This window comes from Dromiciops gliroides, chromosome 3, assembly GCF_019393635.1.
Source record: "Dromiciops gliroides isolate mDroGli1 chromosome 3, mDroGli1.pri, whole genome shotgun sequence".
Taxonomy (NCBI): Eukaryota; Metazoa; Chordata; class Mammalia; order Microbiotheria; family Microbiotheriidae; genus Dromiciops; species Dromiciops gliroides.
This window is the reverse complement of record NC_057863.1, coordinates 396,266,277-396,279,079: the sequence shown is the minus strand read 5'-3', so window position 1 is coordinate 396,279,079 and position 12,803 is coordinate 396,266,277. Positions and strand designations below refer to the sequence as shown.

Here is a 12,803-nt window from a genome sequence, read left to right as displayed (position 1 = left end):
CTCATGAGTAACCACATCTTTGGTTATAACTCAGTGATTCAGTTTCTCAAGTTTTATTGCAATACTGTGAGTGACCACAGGGACAGCACTATGGAGGTATCTCTCAAATAGGGAAAGGAAAGACATATTTATAGTATGGATAAATTGATTATCTGTCTCATTATAACAATCTCCAACTTAGGAAGGTACAGGGGAGGTCCAATCCTAATTTGGAGTTCCTGGTGGTTTAAGCCAACCCCAGAGGCAGGTACCTTTTTCTGTGGAGGTGTGTTTTGGGGGTTTACATGTCATAAGGTGAATCTAGAGACAAATCCGGCCTTTTCTGCACATGTTACATCAACTTGTCAAGGTCAGAGTGTCCGTTCTCAGGCCTAGTTTCTAAATATTTTCATTTATCAGTTAGAATTTCTATAACGTAAACACTATAATCTCTTGACTCCTTTCTATCTCAAAAATTCCTTGAATCTATGAAGTCAGGAATATACAGGAGACATTAAAGAGACTGTTCTAGTAGAGAAGGCTAGAGCAGGGAATAGTAACACAAACTGACATTTGTTTTATTAAAATTTAAAAAAATTTTTCACTTTTGTCATTTTTTAACCCATTTTCTTGTACAAAATGACTGATATGGTAATGTTTTACATAATCCTACATATATAACCTGTGGGATTTTATTGTGATTTGGGGTCCCTGCCTTTGGGCTGAGATTAAAAAGCCTTAGCCCTGCAGAGTTTTTCTCTGTGTGAGAAGGGTTGGCACCCCTCCCCCTCTGCTTGGCAGAGCTGAGAAACCTTAGGGGCATTAGTGGATGCTGGCAGGCCTGACAGCTGGGGAAGCCCCAGCTCCCTTTGCCCTGAGGGGATCTGCCCTGGAGATCTCAGGCTTGCCCTGCTGGTCCCTGATGTGGCCCCTATGGAGGTACCGGGAACACAGCATGTGGCATGGTCCCCTTGAGCCCTGGATGTGGTATGCATGGCTCAATTGAGCCCCCTCCAGCTGTAGCACTAGTGAGGCCAGTGAATTAACTTTGTGAGTGGGGGGGAGGGGGCACGGGGAGCCCAGGGTTTGGTGGCAGAGAAGGATATATAGCCTGGGAGGCAGAGAAGCTGGGGGGTTGCTACAGTACAGAGAGAGAAGTTAGATGGTAAGGGGGGATGCTAGAAGAAGGTCAGTTAGTCCAGATGACTTTAAGGAGATGCAGGGGCTAGAGAGACATGCCAGAATGAAGTCAGGTTGTATAACTTTGCATTTCTTTACCCTTATCTTTTACATTTATTTTTATAAATAAGCCCTTCTTTGATTATTTAAATAAAAGAGGCTGTTTGCTTATCAATTTGGGAGGAGCAGTTGTGGGGGAATTTTTAAATGGGCTTAACAGACTGGCTTAGGCAATTAATAGCAGTCAGCCAACCAGTCAAAAGTCCACAGATTAGGCCCCCAAATAAATTAAAATAGTTTTACAAACTGTATCTGATTGCTTATCACATCAGGGAGAGGAGAGGGGAGGTAGGGAAGGAGGGATAAAAACTGGGACCCAAAGCAATAAATAAAAATGTTTATTTCTTTGAAAAACAAACAAACAAAAATAAATAGTAAGTTTCTGTTCCAAAAACTTGGATCTCTGGGTTTATCATATACTACATTACTATAGCCCTTGACTATACTCTTTAGGTGACAAGAGATTAAACATGCAACTGAAACACGCCTCAGATTAGCTCAGTTTAGAATCAGAAAGCCTGAAAGTATATAGGGAGCAAAAAAAGTAAAAGGAAAAGAATTAATGGAGAAGAAACAGGACGAAGATCAGTCTAAGCCCAGTGACAAGACCCTGACATCAGGACCATATAAGTCAAATGGGCTCAGTGTAACAGAGGACTATAGAAAAGGATTCAGAATACTCAGAGAGGGAGGGAAGGTTCTGCTCATTCCCAGCTTTGGACCTTTGCTCTTCCCAAATTTTCCAGTTTGCTGAACCCTCTGTCCTGATGCTGTCAGCCACTATCTCCTTGTTCCTCCTGAATGCCATATAGATCTCAGTCTGCTCCTAGACACAAGAAAAAACCACTGCCAATGTTTACTCTTACCATGAACTGAGAAACTCACAGAAAGAGATAAATGGGCAATATAAACATAATAATGACCTGGGATGCCAAATAGTTTATGTGTGAATGGAGAATTGCTGAAAGAGCATTCTTAAATTCAACATTTAAGAGGTAGGAGCACTCAGAATTACTTAGGGACCAGGTAAGAGAGAGCTAATATGTAAAAATGGGCTTCCCACAAAGAGAAAAGAAAGAGCACCCTGCTGACTGAGGCTGCTGAACACTTTTGTTGACTGAGGCTTTCCTTGGGGTGCCTGATCCATAAGAGAGTAAAATGCAACTCATCCCTATTCACTGCAGCTAAATGAAATGCAATCACTTTGGCAATGGGGGGTTGATGTCTAAGGGAATAGTTAGTGCAAACAAAAGCTTGGTTGATGCAGCTTGTAGCCAGAAGTCCTCCTGAAAAAATGCAAGCTGGCACTCCTTAGCAGAAGTTACATGGCTGTTAAAGAATCCTCCACATGGCTGCTCTCCTTAAGGGATGGGATTGTGGTGCTTTTCCTTAAACACTGGTTTACTAGGTGGGAGGAGAGGCAGAACAGGCATTTAGCCAATTCTTCTCAGCCACATGTTTGGGTATGACAGATATGTGCTCTGCCGACTTTTCTTCCTAGCTTTGAGAGCTTAGTGATCCACTTTGGTGATTTTAATTTGCTTTTAATTCCACTTGAGGTCAGGAATGAGAACAAAGCCATCTGAAGGATCTGGGTTCTCAAATACAATCCAGTCAGCTTCATCCTTCTTCTCCAGAATATTATATACACACTGGATGCTGAGGCTCTGAGTCCAGATAGGGTTGAGTGATGTTCTTGTAATTGTCCCCAGTCTCTCAGATCAAATGGAGGTCCTGGTATAAGTACTTTTTCAGGTGCTTTTCTGTGGCAGGTTAAACCATAGTTGTCTTTATATCACTCAGTAGCATAGGTGGGAACAGATTATAGGTGCTGTAGATGTCATTGGAAAATTGCAGCTGGAGTTCAGGGCTCCCCATCAGGAACTGAGCCACCTGGTCCACTTGGAAGGGAGTCTTCTCTAGAATGACAACTGTATCATCTCCATCTCCATCCCCAGAGGTCTAGTTCACCTTCCCATGGAGGAAAATTATTTTATCCCACGAAAACTCTTTGAGTACTTTCTGCAATCAGAAGCCAGAAAAAGGGAAACTGGTGGAGGCAGTGGTTCCATTCCCAACTGGTACTTTATTGCCTTCTGGCCCAGGAGCCAGAACCAACACCTCCTTCTTCTTCTCTTCCTCCTTGTGTTTTCTCTTGCCAGGTTGAACTGATGGGTCCACCAAGCTAGCTCCTTTTGTGGTGTCACAAATTGATATTTTTAATGTATTTTCAGGTTTGCAAAGCATTTTACATACATTATCTTATTTAAGCCTCACAACAACCTTCTGTTTTTACAAAGCTAAGGTTTGAAGAGGTTAAATGATTTGGCCAAGTCTTTCCTGACTTAAGTCCAGGACACATAATCAAGGTGAAGTAACATTATGGAGTATCCTTGATGTCAGAGAAAAAATACTAGCTACATTTTTTTTTAGCAACAAACATTTATTTTATTTTCCATTTACATATAAGGGTAGTTTTCAACATTCATTTTCATAAAATTTAGAGTTCCAAATTTTTCTCCCTCCCTCCCTCCCTTTCCTCCCCCCTCCACAAGATCGCAATCAGGTTATATATGTACAGTTCACAAGTGTTCTTTTTATCAGTTCTTTCTATAGGGGCGCATAGTAAGCTTCCTCATTAGTTCCTTGGGATTGTCTTGGATCATTGCACTGCTGAGAGTAGTTAAGTCATTCACAATTGCTCATTGAACAATACTGCTATCACTACACACAATGTCCTCTCAGCTCTGCTCACTTCACTATACATCAATGTTCATTACTCTTTCAAGGTTTTTTGGGGAACATCCTGTTTGTCATTTCCTGTAGCACAAGTCCATTCCACTACAATCATATAATGCAGCTTTTTCCATCATTCCTCAATTGATGGACATTCCCTTGATTCTCAATTCTTAGCCTCCACCAAAAGTTGCTATAAATATGTTTTGTACAATCTTTCCCCCTTTTCTCTTTTTCATGATTACTATTGTTAACTGTTTCCCTTCCATCCTATTTCCTTCCCCATGATATTTATTCTATTATCCATCTTCTTTCATCCTATCACTCTTCAAAAGGGATTTGCTTCTGTCTGTCCCCTCCCCCACTCTGCCTTTCCTTCTTTTGCCCCTCTCTCCTTATCCCCTTCCCCTCCTATTTTCCTTCAGGGTTAGAGAGATTACTCCACCTAATTGAGTGTGTACATTATTCCCTCCTTGAGCCAATGCTAATGAGATTGAGGTCTTCCAGTCAATTTTGGTGAGTGTTAGGCTCATTTACTGCCCAGATTAAATAGATTACTCCACCCAATTGGGTGTGTCTGTTAGTCCCTCCTTGAGGCAGCTCTGATGAGTTTAAGATCTTTGAGCCTTTTCTGATGAGTGTAAAATTCACTTACTGCCCTATTCCTCTTCCATCTCTTCCCCTACTCCATAAGCCTTCTCCTGTTACTTTCATGGAGGACTTCACTTCTGCCCTTCCCCGTCCCCCAGTGAATTCCATTCACCCCTCAATTTAACCCTAAAGATGTTATCATCTAGCTAAGTGACACAGTGGACAAATCATCACCCCTGGACCCAGGGGGATTCCAGCCAAAACCCATCCTCGGACACAAGACAGTCGCCTGCTGTACGACCCAAGGTATGTCCCCCAGCTCCAAATTTTTTTTCTCTGGTTCTCTAGGGTCTTATATTTGAAAGTCATATTTGCTATTCAGTTCAGGTCTTTTCATTACAAATATCTGAAAGTCTTCTCTTTCATTAAAGTCCCATTTTTTCTGCTGAAAAATAATCCTGAGTTTTGCTGCGTAGGTGATTCTTGGTTGTAATCCCATTTCCTTTGCCCTTTGGAATATCATATTCCATGCCCTCCAGTCCTTCAATGTAGAAGCTGCTAGATCTTGTGCTATCCTGACTGGGGCTCCACAGTACTTGAATTCTTTCTTTTTGGCAGCTTGCAATATTTTCTCCTTGACCTGAGAGCTCTGGAATTTGGCTATAATATTCCTAGGAGTTTTCTTTTGGGGATCTCTTTCTGGAGGGGATCAGTGGATTTTTTCAATTTCTATTTTAGCTTCTTCTTCTAGAATTTCAGGGCAATTTTCCCTGAGAATATCTTGGAAGATGGTGTCTAAGCTCTTTCCTTGATCATGGTTTTCAGGTAGACCAATAATTTTCAAATTATCTCTCCTGGACCTATTTTCCAGGTCAGCAGTTTTCCCCAGAAGATATTTCATGTTGCCCACTATTTTTTTATTCATTTGGATTTGCTTTATTGTGTCTTGGTTTCTCATAAAGTCACTGGATTCCATTTGTTCAATCCTAATTCTTAGGCAATTATTTTCATCAGAGAGCTTTTGTACCTCCTTTTCCATTTGAATTTTTAAGCTATTGACTTTGTTTCTCATGTCTTTCCTGCATCACCCTCATTTCTCTTTCCATTTTTTCCTCTAGCTCTCTAATTTTATCTTCGAAGTCTTTTATGAGCACCTATATGGCCTGAGACCAATTCATATTTTTCTTGGAAGCTTTAGATATAGGGGCCCTGATGCTGACATCTTCCTCTGAGGGTGCCCTTTGGTCTTCCTTGTTACTGAAGAAACTTTCTATGGTCCTTACCTTTCTCTGTCAGCTCATCTTGCCTTTCTTTTACTAGACTTTTAGCTCCTTAAAGTGGGGCACTGTTTCCAGAGTGCAGTATCCCAAGCTTAAGAAGTCCCAGGTGGTATGATTTAAGGAGAATCAGGTTCTTCCCTCCCCCGGCCTGTTTCCTGGTCCTAGATGACCCCAGACCAACTTGCTAATCAATCAGTTTTGTGTGTTGTGGTTGTTAGCTCTGATGAGCCTTTGCCCCTCCCCCACCTGGACCACTGCTACTTGATCCTATCTCCTGGTTCTCAGCAAGGGTGTAAAATCCAAGTTCTGCCTTAGCACCAGCATAGACCCCTGTAGTCTCTCCCCTGCCCAGGGCTCAGCCCACTCACCAGACTGTGAGCTTAGTTCCAGATGACACTGGTACTTCAGCTGATTCAGAGGCTTTGGGGGTCTCCTTTTCTGGTGAGGCCTTCCTGGGACAGGATCTGTGTCAGGGTGACTGTGAGGTTGGACTCAACTCCTGTATTAGCACAGCAGCTCTCTCCTTCTGACCTTCCAAGCCTTTCTTTTTTAAAAGATGATTTCAGCACATTCTTCTGTGAGTTTTGCTGCTCCAGGCATTTTCATATGGCATTATTTGGGTGTTTTTTTGAGAGATCATGTCATGAGTTTGGGAGTTCACTGCCTTTCCTCTGCCATCTTGGCTTCCTAGCTTCATTCTTATAGTTTACCAAAAACCATCAAGTGCTTTTAATCATGCGAATGGCATGTTGAAAACTGTGTTTTAGGAAAATTAATAGGATTGTAGTATACACAATAAACTGGAGGCAGTGGCAGATTGGGGCCCCTAGGCACCAAAACTTTGGAGGTGTTTGCTGGTAATTGTAATTTTTCATATTTAAAAACAAAAAAAAACAACAACACATTATGGCATACTGAAAAAAAGTAGTTTATATCTTGAAAAATATTAAGCATTTCAACATAAAACAATATTATTTTTCTAACATTTTATTTATGGATCTTTTTACAATTTTAATTTACATTTTAAGATTAATACATACAAATAAGCCATTCATTTCGATCTTTTTGTTTAATTTTCCAGAATAACAAATTCCTGTAGATTTTAAAAATAAAAGTAGATTCAGAAAATACACATTTATACATGTTTAGATATATTGTTATATATTAATATATGTATACACACAAGCTTATATATATTTGTGTACATATTATGTATGATTAAATATCTATATAGACACATATGTTTGTATATATGTGTGTATTTGTGTGTGTGTGAGCGAGATAAATTGAGATCAAGATCAAGAGAGAAAGATTGAGAGAGAGAGATTGAGAGAGAGAGAGAGAGAGATTATAGTCTCAGAGAATTGCCCAAAGCACTGATAAATTGTAACTTATTGCCCAGGGTCATACAACTAGTATATTTGGAAAGTAGAACTAGAACCTAGCTAGGTCTTCCTGAATTAGAGCTTTGCTGTCTATCCACTACACACTAACCTCCCTCTCTTGAATAGTAAATCAGTTGACATAGTAAAAGGTAATATCAACAATGTGGGATTTAAAAAAAAATGATTGTTAAATGTTTTTAAATGTACAAAAATGAAATATCCTCCCAATAACACAAAGGTAGTCATTTTACATATTATCAGTAACAACAGTGTCTCATAGCTTAGTTGAGTGGAACAGATAGAACCAGGAGATCAACAGCAATTGATTCCAAATCCAAGCTTGGAGCACATAAAAATAGTGTTAGTGTTAACCAAGAAGATCATGAAGATGGCAGTGTGAGGGCCAAAATTTTATATATGGAGCATTATTTGGGTGATTTGTCAGAATATTGGGGTCCCAGAAATATGAGGGACCTTTTAGGTTCCCCTTCCCCTCTGAACTGCCCTTTTAGATATTTCTCCCAGGCCAATAAGAAAGGAGCCTTTAAGCTGTAATTCACAAAAGGATCAGATTTTGTTAATTGGGAATTAATTAAACAACAAAGGTGAAATTGATGAAAATCAAAGATAAGGAAATAGGTAACTATGGCATTGAAGTGCTGGGTGTGGCTGAGGCAGCTGCAGCAGCCACTTCTGCCACCAGTGGTCCCTGAGCCATGGATTACAGTGCCACCATCTGCTGTGTCGGTCAGAAGCCAGGGGACCTGGTGATGTGTAGCCAGTGTGAATTCTGCTTCCATTTGGAATGGCACCTGCCCAACTACCAGGAGGTGCCTGGGGAGGAGTGGAGCTGTTCCCTGTGCCAGGAGGTGGTGGACTGTAAAGATGAGGTCCCTCTTCCTGACCTGGAGAGTGTGGCCTTGAACCCTGATGGGGTCACCTGCCTCGCCAACCTGTCGCCTACTAACCAGCAGAAGTGTGAGCATGTGCTGCTGACGTTACTCTGTCATGAGCCGTGCAGTCCCCTGTACTGACTGGTAACAGATCCCACCCCCTCAGCAGAGCAGCCAGGCACCCTGGACCTCACTGTGATCCCAGCACGCCTGCAGGAGAATCTGTCGCCCCCTACAGCTCCCCGCAGGAGCTTGCCCAGGATTTGGGCCACATGTTCGAGCAATTCAACAAACTGATGGAGGACAAAGTTGATATCCAGTCCATTATTGGCTTTCAACACTTCTTGGAGACTCGCATAAATGAGGCTTTTGGGGACACCAATTTCTTGGCTATTGTGGTAGCGTGCTTAACTCCCTTTATCCCAGGCCCTGGACTGGCCCCTCCAGAGCTGGTGGGAGGCCCCAGAGATTTTAACTGAGCCCCAGCCTTGCCCCGGAATGGCTCCAGTATCCCCTCACTCATTCCTTCCTTTACCTGTTGGTCCTTCTGTATCCTCCCCCAGATGCAGTTTTTACTTCTCTCAATTTAATAAAAACATAACCCAGGAGACAAGGTCCCCCAAGTCATGCAGACCCAGAGTGAGCAGTGTGTCCTGGAGGTCCCTGGCATGGGGCTGGCTTGGTAGGCATAGCTGCTTTGAGGGTCTCCCTGGCCCTAGCAGATCCCATCCCTCCCTTCCACGTTAAACGAGGCTTCTCTGGGATGCAGGCAGGGACTCTCACAGCTTGTAGCCCAGGGAGGTGAGAGGACCCCAACCCTGAGGCTTCTGGTGGTTGACTTCTCCTTTAGACAGTCTTCCTCTTAGGGTCCACACACCCACTTGCTATGAGAAGCTCCATCCCCCAATGTCTGAAAAGCTTTCTTCTGTATGGCTAGGAAGTGGGCTTAGTTTTTCCTGACATTGTCCCTGGAGAAGCTGGTGTTGGAAGGGGCATTGGAGAGCCTCCCGATGGAGGTAGGGGGTTGCCCCTCCTGGGTGGGGCGCAGGAGCTGCTTTTACTTTGTTTGTCATCTGCTTCTTGTACTGAGCTTGGAGTTCCTTGAAACACCCATCCAATAAACTTGTCAGCCATACCTCTCCCCACTGCCAAAAATAAATAAACAAAGGAATGAAGGAAGGATCGAATGAATAAATTAATTAATAAAGTTAATGTTTTCTAATGCACTAACTTGGGCATCACTAGGGGGGGTGTGTATGCATATATATATATATATATAATTGATGAAAATACATGCATATATGTACACACATAACCTAAACATACGTACATATATGTGCATGCACAAGCATATGTGTATCCATGTGTATGTGTGTGCATATATTATACATATATACACATGCACACCTTATCTATCTATCTATCTATCTATCTATCTATCTATCTATCTATCTATCTATCTATCTATCTATCTATCTATCTATCTATCTTTGTTATCTGGTAGGCATGGCTAGTGAAATGAGGTCCACATCTAGGGAGACTGTCAAATAAGATTGGTATGGCCTCTTGTGGGGCTACTGCCAATGATATTTAATCTTTGGGCAGGTGTTAGATAACTTATACTTTTTTGTCAGTCTTCCTATGTAAGCTAACTCCTAACTCTCCTTCACCAACTATATCCAATCTATTGCCCAGGCTTGAATAGTTTTAATCTGTTACATTTCTCTAATATGCTTCCTTCTCTCCTCTAACACTACCATGAGCCTGGTGTAGGCCCTTATCACATCATGCCAGGATTATTTCACCAGTCTGCTGCTTGATTAGCCTACCAAAAATATCTCCCACACCCCAATCCAGCCTCTACTTAACTGTCAAAGTGATTTTCTTAAAATGCATATCTGTTCCCCCCTCCCCCTCTCTCTCTTTGTCTCTCTCTCTCTCACACACACACACACACACACCTTCTCATTACTACCACTTTTTTAAATAACATTGTTATTGTACTCTTCTACAAATATGACTCATTAAAAAATTAAACCCCGAAATTATCATCTGTTCAGTCATTCCAAACAAACTGAATAAGCAAGCAATAAATGTCTGAAGATAAATGTGTCAAGGGTCCCCTCTTATCTTTTTGTCTGGAAGGTCACCAGACCTCTTGGATAGAATAGAGTTTCTTCTGGGAAAGTAGATTGATCATTGTGGCAGCCAAGAGCTCATGAAGTTCCTTATTATTTTGAAGAGCTAGCTGGATATACTGAGGCTGATCCAGGCTTTTTTGTTCATCTGGGCAACTTTACCAGACACCTCCAGTAACTGTTGACAAATATTCCATCATAGCAATCACTTCAGTACTGATTTATTCAAAATAGTTTCTAATCTTTATAATCTATAGATTTTACCTATTGGGATCAGCAAGCCAGCACTGTAAGACTGAGATCATTTGGAGGACAAATTATACTTGATACTTCTTTTGCTGGTTCAGATATTCATTCAGTTGTAATAATAATCTATTCCTATAATAAACTCCAATGGTTTCCTATCACCTACAGGATGAAATGCAAAAATTTTGTGTTTGACTTTCAAACTCATTCATCACTTGTCCATAACGCACCTTACGAGTTTCCTTATTCCTTACCCACTCCTTTCTCAAGTATTTTGCCAATCGAATGACACTTGCCTCCCTGCTGTTTCTTGAAAAAGACACTCCATCTTCAGATTCTAGGCATTTTCACTGGCTATTCCCCATGCCTAGAATTTTCTTCCTCTTCAACTTTCCCTTGCTTTCTTCATGTCCCAATGAAAAGTTTATCTTCTATAGGAAACCTTTCCTGATCTTTCTTCATTCTAGTGTCTTCTTTCCATTGATTGTTTACAATTTATCATACACGCAAGACATATATGTATGTGTGTGTGTGTACAAATACAAGTACATATGTTTACACATATATGATGTTTTGTACATAATTATTTCATATTATTCCCCCATTAAACTCTTTAAAGAGAAGAGACTATCTTTTTGCCATTTTAAAATATCCTGTTTTTTTCACAATTGCTGTCATATAACAGGTATTTAATAATTGCTAATTGACTGACTATAGTGTGGTTTTTAACAAATATTAGGACAGGAATTATTTATTTCAATACTTTTGTAGTGGGATAGAATTGGAAACAAAGTGCAAACTTATAGTTTTGGAAATGGCAGATCATGTTTTCTAGACAAAAATTTTCAGAAATCACCAATGTGGTGACTTGATTTGCTTGAATATAATTAACTGTGACAACAAAAGATCCTATGTAGAGTTGAGATAATCGCTGGGAAAAGAGGGAGGGAGGGAGGGGGAGAGAGAGAGAGAGAGAGAGAGAGAGAGAGAGAGAGAGAGAGAGAGAGAGAGAGAGAGAGAGAGAGAGAGAACAAATCAATAAGAGAGTAAAACATTCAATTGTTTTTGTTATTCAGTAATTTCAGCAATGTCTGACTCTTTATTACCCCATTTGGAGTTTTCTTGCCCAAGATACTGGAGTGGTTTGCTATTTCCTTTGACAGCTCATTTTATAGATGGGAAGACTGAGGCAAATGGTTAAATGACTTACCCAGAGTTATGCAGCTAAGTAAGTGTCTGTTACTGAATTTGAACTCAGATCTTCCAGACTCCAGGACTGGCATTCTATCCATCATACCACCTGGCTGCCCTGGACACTCAGTAGCATTTGTAAATGGCTGAAACCCCTGTTCTAGAAGGTATAAGGATGGTATATACAATGGCCAAGACACAGGTATTATTCACAAAATTTGTCATTACCACAAATCTGAAGACTCTTCTTTGGGATTTGAATCTGGTACCAAGTTGACATTACCTTTTATCTTCCTGACTACTAGAGGAGAGTTTGGACTTTGAGACAGAGAGGAATGCAACAAGGAATTTAGGTAAATTTAATGCAACTGAATAATACACATGTTCCTAAGCATAAGTAGATACAATATAACTTGAATAAATAAAATTATGCCTGCAATTAATAGGAAATAACAAAGCAAAAATTAAATATTAAGGCATTATGTTACTTTGAAAAATCTGAAAATTGCCAACATTAAATAGAATATTTCTGGTCTTGTTTAAAAGATACATTTAATAATTCAAGACCAAGAGAACTCATCTTTTCACAAAGGATTTTTCTAGGTTGAAACACCATGCTTAAAATGCATGTCCATAATCTGAAACTTTGAATGATTAACTTAAGATTTCAGCAGAAACCAGGGAAAGACGTGTCCTGGTTCATACATTTTAACTGAACATATACAATAATTCCTTTGCAAACAACTAATTTGAAGGTTATTAAAAACCAATGTAGTTAGTTTTTTCACAACTATGCTTATATTTCATGTACTCAGGATCTTTGCTGCTCACAGGGGTTTTGGTCCTGCCCTTTCTTTCTCCTTTAGTTACCTTGGCTGTGCGGCCTAGGACATGAAGGAATTGGTGTGGCGGGACTGGGGGGGGGGCGCAATAAGAATAGTAAAGAGAGGAGTTTAGCAAGCAATTTCTTTCCAATATGTTTCTCTTCCTTTTCATTCTTTATATCTCCTCTCTTGGACTCAAGAAAACTAGGATATTATTTTGTGTCTTATTAGATATGTGATCATAGGTAAATCATTTAACCTCTCTATACCTTAGTGGCCTAATATGTACAAAGGAGATAAT

The 12,803-nt window shown here is 40.5% G+C and overlaps 1 pseudogene; it reads right to left on the bottom strand.

The window, feature by feature from the left end:
• Window positions 1-801: 801 nt before the first annotated feature.
• Window positions 802-7,928, bottom strand: LOC122747672 (annotated as a pseudogene).
• Between the last annotated feature and the right edge of the window lie 4,875 nt (window positions 7,929-12,803).